The sequence below is a fragment of the Cynocephalus volans genome, chromosome 10 (genome assembly GCF_027409185.1).
Source record: "Cynocephalus volans isolate mCynVol1 chromosome 10, mCynVol1.pri, whole genome shotgun sequence".
NCBI lineage: Eukaryota > Metazoa > Chordata > Mammalia > Dermoptera > Cynocephalidae > Cynocephalus > Cynocephalus volans.
The window spans coordinates 42,549,969-42,565,136 of NC_084469.1; positions in this window are offsets into that span (position 1 = coordinate 42,549,969).

Below are 15,168 nucleotides of genomic sequence, written 5' to 3' on the forward strand. Positions count from 1 at the left end.
TGAAATGATGACTAAGACACATCTTTGCTTTTAGCTAAGAGATATAGCTAGGTAAACAGGCAATTACAATCTGGTGTAAGAAATACTGTTATACAAGAATGCATTAGAGACTGTAGCAACACAAGCAGGACACTGTGTTAGTCCTTTTCCTCTTGCTTATAACAATACCTGAAACTGGTAATTTTTAGAGAAACAGAATTTATTTCTTACACTTTTGGAGGCTAGGGAGTGCAAGGTTCTGGGAGCACATCTAGTTGAGGGCCTTCTTGGTGGGAACTCTCTACAGAGTCCTGTGGGAACCAGGGTATCACATAGTGAGGGGCTGGGCAAGAGCACTTTGAAATGCTCACTTTCTCTTTTTATAAAGTCACCAGTCTGCTCCCTGATAATCCAATAAATCTTTAACCATTACTTCATGAATGGGTTGATTCGTTCATGAGAGCATAGTCCTCATGATCCAGTCACCTCTTAAAGGCCCCAACTCAACACTCCCACAGTGGAGATCAAGTTTCCAACATGAGCTTTGGAGGGGACATATATTCAAACCATAGCAGACACCTAACCCAGATTTTCATGGTTAGAGAAGTTGGCATCTTGAAAAGCCAGGAATATGTTATCACACTTGAATCCCAAGGAGAAGGAATTACACCTTTAAGAGGTTAAATGGGAGGGCATGATATTCTAGGCAGAGGGAGCAAGGTGTGAGGTACAGGATGGTGTGTTTTAGGAACTGGATGGATTCATGTGTGTAGAGCTTGGATAAGAAGAGTGGCAGTGGTAAAAACTGAGCATGTAGTGATCATCAATGGCTAGATCCTGAAGGGCTTTGTAAGTTAATTTGGAGTTGAGTGTGAAGGATATGGAAGAGAGGGAAGAGGCTCTTTTTTTTTTGGAAGAGGGTATTAATTATTTTTAGCAATGAGAGTAGCATGATCCAATTTTCATTTTTGAAATATCACCAAGGCTGCAGTGTGAATAGACTGGAGAGTAGCAACATTGATGGCCAAGAGCAAGTTAGGAGGTTGTACAGCAGTAATGTAGGGATGTGACAGTAGTGCTCAAGATAAAGCTTTCTCCTTTTCCTATCCTTCTGAGGAGGGTTCGTTATATTCTTCCATTGCACGTCTAGGTTTCACAGCTATAATCAAGATTTTAAAGAACCAGGCACACACACATACACTACTTATAGACAATACACTTGATTTTTGTTTTTATTATCAAATTTTACCAAAAAGAGCCACTTCCATTATCTAGTACAGAAAATGAGGCACTAAATTTTGCTGTTTTCTTCAGCCTGGAAGATAAGATGTGTCAAAGTATAATTTTTAAAAACGTAAAAACAGACTGTCATATAGTAAGTATGTGTCAAAGATTTATTGGGCTCATTAATGAGGGAACTATCAAGGTAGTAAGGCTGCATCAAAGGAAAATAAATACTGGTGACTGGTGTGTATATATAGTCAGTGAAGGAAAGAACGCTAGAATAAGATTGATAAGTTAGATACAGAACTGGTTAATGTCCTGCAGGGCTATTACCATAACCTTTGGGGCCATCGTTTCCATCAAACAGAAATCATTTGCAATTTATCTGTTTTGTTTTTTTTTTTTTTACAACTCAACAGTTACTTCACAGAATCTGATCTTAATCAATAGTAAGTAGTAAGACAAAGTTCCATTCCCCTGAAGAGTCAACCCTTAAGCAGGCATGTTAGAGAAATTTCCAATTTGACATTGAAAGTTCATACAATGAGCCTTTTGTCTTATTTCCAAGTTGTGGATAAATTTTTCTCAAGTCTTCCCTTGTGATCTTAAACAATCTCTGCAAATTATTCTTGATTTCTAAAAAGACTGGATTGACTGTGGTCTTGTTATTTGGCTTTATTCATTTACATAGTCACAGCAACAGGTGTTAATTCACTGCTCTAGGCTACTTTGTTGTATTATCAGCAACTCTAGGACGATATGGTTCTGAGCAGCTATTAAGACCACAGAACAAATTTCCATTTGGAGACTATATTTTCAATAGTCTCCATCATTCCAGAGATTTAAAATTTTTTTCTTTTATTTGTTCTTCTTTTGACCCAAGGCTAGGAAACCAAACATGACAGATTCATCTGCACCAGGTTTCACCTGCATCACCTATAAATGTGGATGATTTCATCTCTTCTTGGGGTACCCCAGATCAGTTAAGGCTCCTATCCTGCCAGAAAGTGACCTTCCTTACTGTTTGTGGGGCTGGAGTCCTGAAAGCCATAGGTTAGGAAGCATAGCCCATGCATGTGTCCTGGAAGAGTTTTGGAGTCATTGGTTCCATATATGAAATAAAACATTCTTTCTTAAGGGTGGGCTTCTGATGCTTGATTAAGAAAGATTTTTAGGTGTAACTTCAAGGTCTAATTTGTATAATTAATTTGTTCAATTATATCTTGGTGAAAAGGAGGACAAACTCTTATTGTAGTTATTATTTTCTGTTTTGGTTTATTTTATATTTGACACAATAATTATACATTCTTATGGGGTACAGTGTGGTGGTTCAATACACGTTTACAGTATGTAATGATCAAATCAGGGTAGTTAGTATATCATTACCTCAAACACTTGTCATTTCTTTGTGCTTATTGTAGTTATTCTATGTAAATAACTACATTGTCATGAAAACTAAACTCAGTAAAAGTATATGTTCTTTAATTATAACTGATGATAACAAACTACTATTTACACTTTAAATTTTACATTAAGAGGTGGGGTAAGATGGTGGGCTAGAGGTGCCCAATACATGATGCTCCCACAGAAAGCGACCAGAGCAGGGAATGGACAGCCAAGAACAGGGGAGAGCATCAGCAGGAGAGTGTGGGAGGGCAGCAGAAGTCTGTTGAGGACCCTGTGAAGCATGAAAACCAAGCAGGGTGGTATAGAAAGGAGGAAGAGTCATGGGGCTTCAGGTGCTGCCACATTCCTGACACCAGGATCAGTGCAGGAGGAATTCTCCCTTGTGGCAGAAAGAATCTGCTTAGCCGTGAGCACTTTCCAACAGTAACCCTCCTCCTCCTCCTGCCCTAGCTCATCCCACCACTGCTGCTGCCACCTGTGCCATTGTTTAGTCCCAAAACTGTGGCCCTTCTCCCTGCACAGGAATTTGTCCTGCACAGTACCCCACTCCATGCTGCCCATACAGCCCCACCCAGCTGCTCATGCTGCCTCATTCACCCATGTGGCCCTAACTGCCTGGCTACCTGCACAGCCCCACCCACCTGTATGGACCCAGCCATCCAGCCACCCATGCAATCCCAGCCACCCCAGCTGCCCACATAGCCACAGGCATCCAGCCACCAGTCAGTCTCAGCTGCCCCAACCTCCCATGAGGTTCCAGCTGCCTGTGTGGCCCCAGTCACAGATGTAACTGCCAGCTCCCCCCCACCCCCAGTCCCCCTGGAACTACTGAGGCTACCAGGAACTACTGAGACTACTCAGTCTACTCGTAACCAGTATTTAATACATACATATATACATATATATATACACACACACACACACACACATATATATAACAAATAAATACATATATATGTATGTAACAAATATATAACAAGTCTACAGGAGGGAGTCTCTGTACTCAAAAGCCACCCCAGAGTAATGGAAGAAGCATCCATTCTACCAGATGACCAGACATCAATGTAGGGATACTAGAAATACAAAAAAGGAAAGAAAAGAAAATATCACATCACCAAAGGAACACTATAATTCTCAAATACCAGACCCCAAACAACAGGAAACCCTTGACATGTCTGAAAGGGAATTCTAAGTAAGAATCTTCAAGAAACTCAGTGAGATACAAGAAGACTCAGATAGGCAACATGATGAAATGAGAAAAAACAGTCCAAGAGATGAAGGAGAAAGTCTTCAAAGAGATAAATACCATAAAAAAGAATGAAGCAGAATTCCTGGAACTGAAAGACTCATTCAATGAAATAAAACCACAATTGAGAGCATAAGCAGCAGGAAAGGGCAAGCAGAACAATTTCTGATCTCAAAGACAGTCTTTTTGAAATAACCCAAGCAGACAAATAATGAAAAAAGAATTTAAAAAGTGAATAAAATCTATGAGAGCTATCAGACAACCTTAAGTACACAAAATCTGAATCATGGGTGTTCTGGAATGGGAGGAGAGAGGAAAAGGCTTTGAAAACACATTCAATGAAATAATAGCAGGAAACTTCCCATGTATTGGTAGAGATATGGACTTCCAGATACAAGAGGTTCAAAGATCCCTTAACATATTCAGTCCAAAAACATTCTCTCCAAGACATACTGTAGTCAGATGGACAAAACTTAAGGACAAAGAGAGAATCCTAAAAATAACAAGACAAAAGCATCAAGTCACCTGTAAGGAAGTCCCCATCAGACTAACAGCAGACTTCTCAGCAGATATCCTGCAGACCAGAAGAGAATGGGATGATATATTCAGAGTACTAAAAGAAAAAACTTGCCAGCTAAGAATACTATAGCCAACAAGGCTATCCTTTGGAAATGAAGGAAAATAGTTTATTTCCCAGACAGACAAAAGCTGTGGGAGTTTACCACCACATGAACAGCTCTACAAGAAATCCTTAAGGGAGTCCTGCACCTGGAACTCCAAAAAACAGTAATCACCACTGATGTACACAAGAAAGAGCAAACCCCACTGGTAGAGCAGATATGCAAATGAGAAAGAGTAACTATACGATACCACCTCAAAAAAACCAATAAACACCAAAGAAAAATAATAAAAGGGAAAAGAACAAAAGTATTTAATTCAACCATATGACATTTCCCAGATGTCCAACAAGTACATGAAAAAATGCTCAAAATCACTAGTCATCAGGGAAATGCAAATCAAAACCACATTGAGTTATCAGACCTCAGTCTGGCTGTCACCAAAAAGACAGAGAATAACAAATGCTAGTGAGGATGTGGAGAAAGGGAAACCCTTCTACACTGTTGGTGGAACTGTAAATTAGTGCTGCCGTTATGGAAAACAGTATAGAGTTTTCTGAAAGAACTACAGATAGAACTACCATATGATACAGCAATCTCACTACTGGGTATATACCCAAAGGAATGGAAGTCATCATGTTGAAGGGATACCTGCACTCCCATGTTCATCATAGCTCTATTTACAATAGCCAAGAGTTGGAACCACCCTAAATGTCCATCAATGGATGACTGAATTAAGGAAAACATGGTATATGTACACAATGGAATACTACTCAGCCATAAGAAAGAATGAAATTCTACAATTCGCAGCAGCATGGATCATCTTGGAGAAAATTATGTTAAGTGAAATAAGCCAAGAACATAAAGAGAAGTACCACATGTCCTCATTCATAATTGGGAGCTAAAAAATACGTATTTAAGAAGTAGAGAAAGTAAGAAAGAAAAAAACAATATGTCGGACTTTCAGAAGGAGAGAACAGAACTGGGGTTATTAGAAGTGGGGAAGAGGGAGGAGGAGGAGGGTCGGCAAGAAATTGGTTAATGGACACAAAGAATGATTATGTACTGTGATGATGAATAAGCTAATTATCCTGATTTGACCATCACATACTGTACATAAGTATTGATAGTCAACTCTGTATCTGACAAATATGTTTAATCAATTTCATTTGAATAAAACCAGCCACTGTTTGGACATTAAAAAAATTTTACAAAACTTTTATATTAAAGGTATTACATTTCAGTTTACAGAAGCATAGACTATTAAATTGAGGGTTAGAAATAGATCTGTGAGAGAAAGGCCTTCCTCATATGCCTATCAGGTAGAGTATTTTTTAAAAATACCAACAATGTTTTGAACAAAAAAGCACAACTATTTCCTCCATCTGTTTATTCATTCCTCCTCAATTAACTCTTGTTCTGCTGAATCTTAGGTAGCAGTCTCATCTCAGGAATTGGTTTGCTTGTGGACTAAAGAGTCCTGGAAATCCTCAGTCTGATAGTTCTCTGAGCAGTGTCAGCTTAAGCTTGGAAGTATGGACTCGTGAGTCTGTTCTTTGAAGTATCAGTAGTTAATACCTGGTTCAGTTATTTCCAGTGAATGTTAGAGTCTTCCCTCTTTTTTAAAGATTCAATTTCTGGCCTGTAGCTTATGGGAGAGCATTCAGGCAATGAAGAAAGGCAAACATAAACCACCTATTGAGAATCAGACTGAATAGCTCTATTTAACTTATTACAGTATCCAACAATATCAGAATGGAGGACAGTAAAATCCTTTATTGGAGTAATAATCATGTCTGCTATAAGGAAGAGTTGATCAGTGTTTCCCCAGAGGATAAGAACACATTATGGACAGTGAAGACAAACCCCAGGACCTTCCATCCAGAGATAAGTTTACAGTCTCTGAAACAAACTTTAATGTCTGTACAAAATTAATCCAGGGAAGGCTTATCTTCTCTTTGATTTGATACCTCTTCCCATAAACAGCGCAGCTCTTAAAATAATTTTGAACTAATTGATAACTATGGAACATACCAAACAAACTTAGGTATTTTTTACATTTCCCCTGCTTGTGGTGCCATATCATAGGCTGCAAGGTAAGGAACTATTTTCGGGTTTTGGTTTTGTTTTTTGTTTTTTATAATGAGTATGACATAGCACAAAGCACAAAATTTAATCCTGGTGAGAGACAGAATCTCTGCTATTTGGGCTGATTACATAGAGGGTAAAGAATGATCTTTCACCTCCTCTTGTTAAGAACAAACTATCAAGCAAAGATGTAACTAAATTCTAATCGTATTCATGTAATATTTGGAATTAAAAGTTTTACAAACATTTTCATGAATAAACCGATCAAGCCAACTTTTGCAAAATTTTAACTCACTTTGTTGCTTCTTTATGTATCTGTAGCTATTGCAAAGCCCAAGTAAAGTTCGCTGTCCCTCAAACCAAACCTAAAATTTAACTGTATCCACTCCAGTTCAGTCTTTTACTATCTTCTTTCACAATCCATAGTAACCAGACATTTTACTTGAAGACAAAATTACTTTTCTCTTGATAAAAACAACATCCCATTTTCTTACATGCATGTTTAGGGATCCCCAAGACACCCTAGATTCAATGACTTACTGGAAGCATTCACAGGACTCAGCATATTGTACTCGTGGCTGTGGTTTACTGCAGTGAAAGAATACAAAGCAAGATCAGTAAAGGGAAAGGCACATGGGGCAATATCTGGGGGGGCAAAGGCACAAGCTTCCATGAGTCCTCTCCCAGTGAAGTCACACAGGACGTGCTTAATTCCCTCAGCAATGAGTTTTGAGAACGTGTGAAATGTGGTCTATCATGGAAGCTCACTAGAGACTCGATACAGAAGGTTTTTATTGGGTGCTGGTCATGTAGGCACCCTTTATCTAGCATGTACCAAAACACCAGACTTCCAGAAGGAAAGCAGGTGTTCACCATAAACTATGTTGCTTGTACACACAGTTTAGAAACAGCAAGCCACTCTTACCAGTTGTGGGATTGGTGGGAACCATCCCAAAGTGAAGTTCCCAGATGCCAGCCTCTGGCCAATCTTATAAGCAGGCCTCTCTGAAGATAGCAGTCTCGGACTTACTGTGTTAACTTTTGCTATGTTAACATATATTTGTAACATATTTGTAAACACACACACTCATTTCCTAGCTCTGTCCACTGAAGGAGACTAGAAGCAGTGACACCCTGCTTGCAGTGAGTACAGATCTTGATTTCTGATACCATTCTCTACTAAAAGGAAGCAGGATTCCTCAGACAAATGGCTGATTCCAGGTCTGAAGGAAGGAAGCTCCAAGAAGATACTGGAACATCTTATTTTAGAACAAAGGTGGTACTCAAAATATGAGAGTAGGTCACAAAGACGCAGGTGCCTGCTTGATGTGACCCTCACTGACCAAATCTGGGACAATTTGTTAGCTTTTTTTTTTTTTTTTTTTTAAAGATGACCGGTAAGGGCATCTTAACCCTTGACTTGGTGTTGTCAGCACCACGCTCTCCCAAGTGAGCTAACCGGCCATCCCTATAAAGGGATCCGAACCCGTGGCCTTTGTGTTATAAGCACTACACTCTCCCAAGTGAGCCACGGGCCAGCCCCAAATCTGGGACAATTTGAATAGCAAAACAATTAAGACAATAATAAATTGCAAACCATTCAGAAAAATTAGTCCATGGGTTCACACTTATAATAACAAGTAAATAAGCAAGGGAGAACAGAGGACCTTTGCTTAGAGTAGAATGCCTGATGCCAACTTGTAAATATGAAGGTTGTGTGCAGCCACCACAGTGAAGAGTAATTCAGGCAAGAATCATCAATGGATGCTAAATCAAAGAGGGGAACTTTTGATGATGAACAGGATATTTGCATAGCGTGAAAGTATCTTCTCCCAAGATTTTGTTACAATTAGGAATTGCAAGCAAAAAAATAATATAGTAGAAGAACTGGGAAACACCTTGATAACATGTTCAAAATTAATATAATGAGCAAGGGATAGATGGACATTGTGTGCCTCACATGTGATACTGTGAGAGGAACACAACATAATTTATGTAATGTCCTGGCTGAGAATGCACAGCTGGAATCTAATCATGAGGAAATACTTGACAAACACCAAAATTAGGACTACGAAAAACAAAAGGACTGCATTATTCAAAAGTGATAATGTCATAAAAGACCAAGAAATTGACAAAGGCACCAAGTCTATACACTGGGAAGAGACTGCCTCTTCAGCAAATGGTGCTGGGAGAACTGGATATCAATATGCAGGAGAATGAAACTAGACCCATACCTTTCACCATACACTAAAGTCAACTCAAAATGGATCAAAGAATTAAATATACACCCTGAAACAATAAAACTTCTTAAAGAAAACATAGGAGAAACACTTCAGGAAGTAGGACTAGACGCAGACTTCATGAATATGACCCCAAAAGCACAGGCAACCAAAGGAAAAATAAACAAATGGGATTATATCAAATTAAAGAGCTTCTGCACAGCAAAAGAAACAACAGAGTTAAAAGACAACCAACAGAGTGGGAGAAAATATTTGCAAAATATACATCTGACAAAGGATTAATATCCAGAATATACAAGGAACTCAAACAACTTTACAAGAAAAAAACAAGCAACCCAATTAAAAAATGGGCAAAAGAGCTAAGTAGGCATTTCTCTAAGGAAGATATACAAATGGCCAACAGACATATGAAAAAATGCTCAACATCACTCAGCATCCGGGAAATGCAAATCAAAACCACACTGAGATGCCATCTCACCCCAGTTAGGATGGCTAAAATCCAAAAGACTCTGAACGATAAATGCTGGCGAGGTTGTGGAGAAAAAGGAACCCATACATTGTTGGGGGGACTGCAAAATGGTGCAGCCTCTATGGAAAATGGTATGGAGGTTCCTCAAACAGTTGCAGATAGATGTACCATATGACCCAGCTATCCCACTGCTGGGAATATACCCAGAGGAATGGACATAATCAAGTCGAAGGTATACCTGTTCCCCAATGTTTATCGCAGCACTCTTTACAATAGCCAAGAGTTGGAACCAGCCCCAATGTCCATCATCGGATGAGTGGATACGGAAAATGTGGTATATCTACACAATGGAATACTACTCAGCTATAAAAACGAATGAAATACTGCCATTTGCAACAACATGGATGGACCTCGAGAGAATTATATTAAGTGAAACAAGTCAGGCACAGAAAGTGAAATACCACATGTTCTCACTTATCGGTGGGAGCTAAAAATAAATACATAAATTCACACACACACACACAAAAAAAAAACCGGGGTGGTGGGGAGAAGACATAACAATTACAATTCCTTGAAGTTGATACGACAAGCAAACAGAAAGGACATTGTTGGGTGGGAGGGGGGAGAGGGAGGAGGGAGGGAGGTTTCAGTGATGGGCCACAATAATCAACCACATTGTATATCGACAAAATAAAATTAAATTAAATTTTAAAAAAAAACCACACACACACAAATAAAAGACAAAGAAAGGCCCAATAACTGTTACAGATCAAGAGTCTAAAGGACAACTAAGTACAATATGTCATCCTTGAATAGGTCCTGTATGAGAGGGAAAATCCTACAAAGGACGTTATTGATTCAATTTTTTAAAACAAATACAAGCTGTAGAGTAGATAAAAGTATTCAGGTTAAATTTACTGCAGTTGATAACTATATCATGGTTATGTAAAGTAACATCCTTAACGCACATTGAAGTATTTAGGAGTAAAGAAGCATAATGTATGTGGTTTACTCTCAAACGATTCAGAAAAAATATGTATATAGAGAGGATACACAGGATAAAATGTTAACAGTATGTGAATCAGACCAGACTAAAGGGAATGTGTATATCCTTCGTAATTCTATTACATCTTTTCTGTAAGTTTCAGATTAATTTCAATTAAAAAAAATTTAAGTGAACACATGCATTAACATGACTTAAAGTTAGACCTATTCTATAACAAAAGTAAGAGGCAAAAATACATATGATACAACTGTTTAAAGACCCTCTTTTTCTAATTTACTTAAAACTTATTTGTTTCCCATGATTATGTATTAATAAACTTTTTCTTTTAAATGGGAGAAGATATTTCCACCCTTAAGACAAAATCCCAAGAATTGGTTTTTAAAAACTCAAAATAATTTAGAAAGCTTGATAGCACAGTAGAAAAAGTACAAAAAATGTGCACAGACCCTTGAAAAATAGGAAAGTGTGTGTGTTTACAAATATGTTACAAACATGTGTTTAAATGTTCTCAAGCCTTTTAATACTTAGAAGATCAAAGTAAATAAAAATGAAATACCATCACTCACTAACCAGCATAACTAAAATGAGAAAGACTGACACAGTCAAGTGTTGGACAGGGTATCTAATAATTAGAACTTTCTTAAACTCTGTTTGGGTTGCTTATTGGTCAAACATCTTCAGAAGACTTAAAAAAAATTTTTAATTGACAAATATTGTATATATTTATGGTGTACAATATGACGTTTTGATACATGTATACATGTGGAATGGCTAAATCAAGCTAATTAATATATCCATTACATACTTATTTTTTTGTGGTGAGAAAACTTAAAATCTGCTCTCAGCAATTTTCGTTATTGACTATAGTCGCCATGTTGTACAACTCGTAACATATTCCTCCTGTCTAACTGAAATTTTTAGTGTGTTACATTTGAATATATGCAGTTACTATGACCAAGCTATTTTATTTGTCGGTCTAAACGAAAATATCTATGCATGTGTACCAAAAGAAATTAACAAGAAGTTGCTTTATTGCTAATAGCCCCAAACTGGAAACAAACCGAATGTCCATCAACTGCGGAATTGTTTTGCTTTGTTGTTTGTTTTTTGTTGGCTGGCCAGTACAGGGATTCAACCCTGGACCTTGGTGCTTTCAGCACAACACTCTAACCAACTGAGCTAACCCACCATCCTGACTGGTATATTCGAAGAATACCACAGTGCAGTGAAAATGAATGAATTGCTCCATGAAACCACACAAATAAATGTCACAAATACAAGTTTAATGCTAACCAAAAGAAGCCAGACACAAAATAAATCCTACTTTGTGGTTCTAAAGACACACATTTATAAAATAGACAATACTAATCTGTGGTATTAAAAACCAGATGATTATTAGCTTTGGCACAATAGAATAAGTAATGGTTAGGGAATAAACCCCCAAGGGTGGAGTTTCTGGGTTGCTATTTATATTTTATTTTGTTTTCTTGAAGTGTGTTGTAGTTACAAGGATGTGTTCATTTTGTGGTAAATCATTGAGGAGTAAAATGATGATTTTGGTAATTTTTGGTGTGTCTGTTATACTTCAATAAAAGTATTTGAATTTATTTTTGCTATTAGGACAAATAATGTAAATCATAATAAGACTTCGCAATCTTAACATTATTTCTATTTTATGAAAAATAAAGTCATCTGAAGGATTCCAAACTTGGATGATTCAACTATATAGCTTATGTTTGCAAATATATTTTTTTGAAGTATCATAACTGTTTAATGTAATTTGCATGTAGAAAAGTACAGTTATGTTTGCAATTTGCTGACTCTGTAATCTTTTAGTTGAAAGTTGAGCTATTTATCCATACCCACCAATGAAACTACTTTCACAAAAGAGTCCAATCCATGATATAATTAATAGGGACTTCAGAAAAGTTATTTTTTCTTCATTATTTATGTAAAACATTAAATTTCTTAGAAACACAGGCCATCAAACTCTCAGTTCAGGGTTTTCTTTTATTGCTTTCCGTAATCTTATTATCAGAGAAGAATTTTTCTGTTCTGGTATTGCAGAGAGGGAATAACTGTGACTATCTTGATTACTGCTATGACCATCAAGACAAGGTGCATGATTCCTAGGATCCGAGCAATGACCCTCCCTGGAGGTGATAGGGATTAAAAAGTGACCTGCTATGGAAATTGTGGGGACTGAGTAAACAGGCTTTGCAAATCTGTCTCTGTGTCTGATGCTTGAAGTCCACAGGCAGTAAACAAGGGAAGATTACAAAAGATTGCAAAACAGGTTGGGGTGGGATTCTATGAGCACGAGCTGGAACCCCATAAGATGGACTGAAACCTGTGTTCATGGAGGTAAGCATGCTGGTAACACAGGAGTCAGAGAAACTAAAGCAAAAATCCAGGGAAGACAGAGCAACTACAGGCCCAGCTGCTGCTTCAGGCTGCTGAGGTGAGTCAGCAGATCAGCAACATTCTGTGTGTGTGCAATTCATTTTATTATCAGTTCATTTCATTATCAGTTCAATTTATTATCAGTTCAATTTCAAGGTCTTAAAGTTCTTTGGAAATTATGTATAAGCTAACTATAAAGCAGCACAATTACTGTTGGTGTCAAAAAGTTTGTCAGAAGTATAATTCAATGGAATTGAACATATAATTTTATATTTTTCATAATCTTAAACATGTGGAAGTAATATAACTTAGCTGGTAAGTAAAACCAGTATGAGAAGTTTAGATTAACTAAGCTCTCCATGAGAAAATAAACCCAACTCTCAAAAAAAAAAAAAAAAAATACATGCTTATAAATGTATTCTATACTGATAAAACTCAGGAAAAAATATATATGGCTGTTTTTAAACCAAAATTATCACACCAATCTGATCTGTTCACAGATTCACCTTCATTATAAGTGTTTTGATTCTTATATAAAAATTGCTCTAAACTAGTCTTTCTATTGGAAGTTTTGTTTTTGTTTTCCTTAATAGTGTGTTCAGAATATTCAAAGTTTAGTTTCTTCCCTGGAAATTCTTCATTTTCCTTGCATTAGATTTATGAAAATCCTTATTTGCTGTATAAATTAACCAGAATTCCTTTAAGAGTCTTTATAACCTAATTTATTAGTCCCCTCTAATTGTAGGAAAATATTCAAAACACGTGAGATAAAGGCTTTTCTCATTTATTGACACAGGTACACAGATAGCATGCAGCTTCGTTTCATCAACCTTAACCACAGGTCAGAAATAAACACAATAGAAAACCTCACCTGTGAGGTATTATAGGGCTGTTCTTTTTTGGTGAAGATAAGATATTTTATGTACTGATCTGAAGTCACATACAAACACCAGAGTTTCTGTCTTCTCCCACCCGTCAAAGAATAGGTTGATTTCCTGGTTATCTGCCTATCAGAAAATAGAGTATATCACCCATCATCTACTCAACAGATATTTGATCTAAGGAACTTTTTAAAGCAGACAAACACCTAGGGGAAAAGAATGGGAAGACTTATAAGTAATGCTATCAGTAGTCCATTACGGAATAATCCTGGAAATGTGAAGACTTGTTAAAAATGTAGCAAGACAAAAAGGGGTGTCGTCTGATGCAGAGTTGAATTTCCTACAAGAAACTTTAGATTGAAAGTGTATATTTTACTATAGACCTTGCAGGAAAAAGTTCACACATGGCACACATATGGAATGAAGGTTAAATAATTCTGATCTATTCATGCATCTGGAAAGTTTCTTAAGAAAATAGTTTTAATTAATGTTAAAGAACCTTAGACCAGCACTAATACTTTATTTTATATAAGAACATTTATACTAGAGAAAAACTACAATGGTTAATTTTATGTGTCAAGTTGACTGGACCACGGATGCCCACATATCCAGTCAGACATTATTCTGGATGTGTCTTTGAGGGTGTTGCTGGATGAGATTAACATTTGAATTGATAGACTGAGTAGATTGCCCTTCCTAATATGGGTTGGCTTTATCCAATAAATTGAAGACCTGATCAGACACTAAGGCTGAATGAGAGGGCTGGGCTAAGTCCTCCTGCCTGATTGCTTGGGCTGGCACATTGGTCTTTTGCAGTCTTTGGACTCAGACTGAAACATCAGCTCTTGTTGAGCCTTGAGCCTGCCACCTTTCAGACTGGAACTCATACCATGGGCTGTCCTGATTTTGGACCTAGACTGGAACTACACATCAGCTCCTGACTGCAGATCTTGGGACTTGCCAGCCTCCATAATTGCATACATCTGTTACACACACATGTATAACCTATTGGTTCTGTTTCTCTGGAGAACCTTGACTAGTACAGAAACTCAACAGATAACATATAAGTCTTACTACATATAAAGTAAGAAAACACTTCGTGAAGAAAATCTTTGCAGATGTAATGTGTGCAAAACTGTTCTGTGACTCCAGAACCCTGCCCTATAAGCACCCATGTTTTTAGGTTAACCATCTCAGAATGTGCCATATTGTTCACAGTCTTATTGTAGCTACATCAGTATAGAAACAAGTTTCCCTGCCCCCACAGATGATAATACCACTGACTAGAATAAAGACTATAGGAGAAGGATATTTGGTAGGGGAAGACAAGGAATTCAATTTGGGAAAGGTTCAATTTGAGGTGTTAAGAGGGACCTTGGGCAGGTTCCATGACCACTTTGTACCACCTCCTCATCTGTAAAGCAATAATTATATATACATACTTCATTGGTGGAAAATTAAATGAGTCATCAACATTTTAATGGCTGTTGATGGCATGGGAGTGGGTCATCATGCAAGGAGTAGACAGAGCAAAAGAGAAAAATGCCAAAGAGAATCCTTTAACTTCTTTAACCTCCAGAAGAGGAACCAGATATGGAACTATCGTGA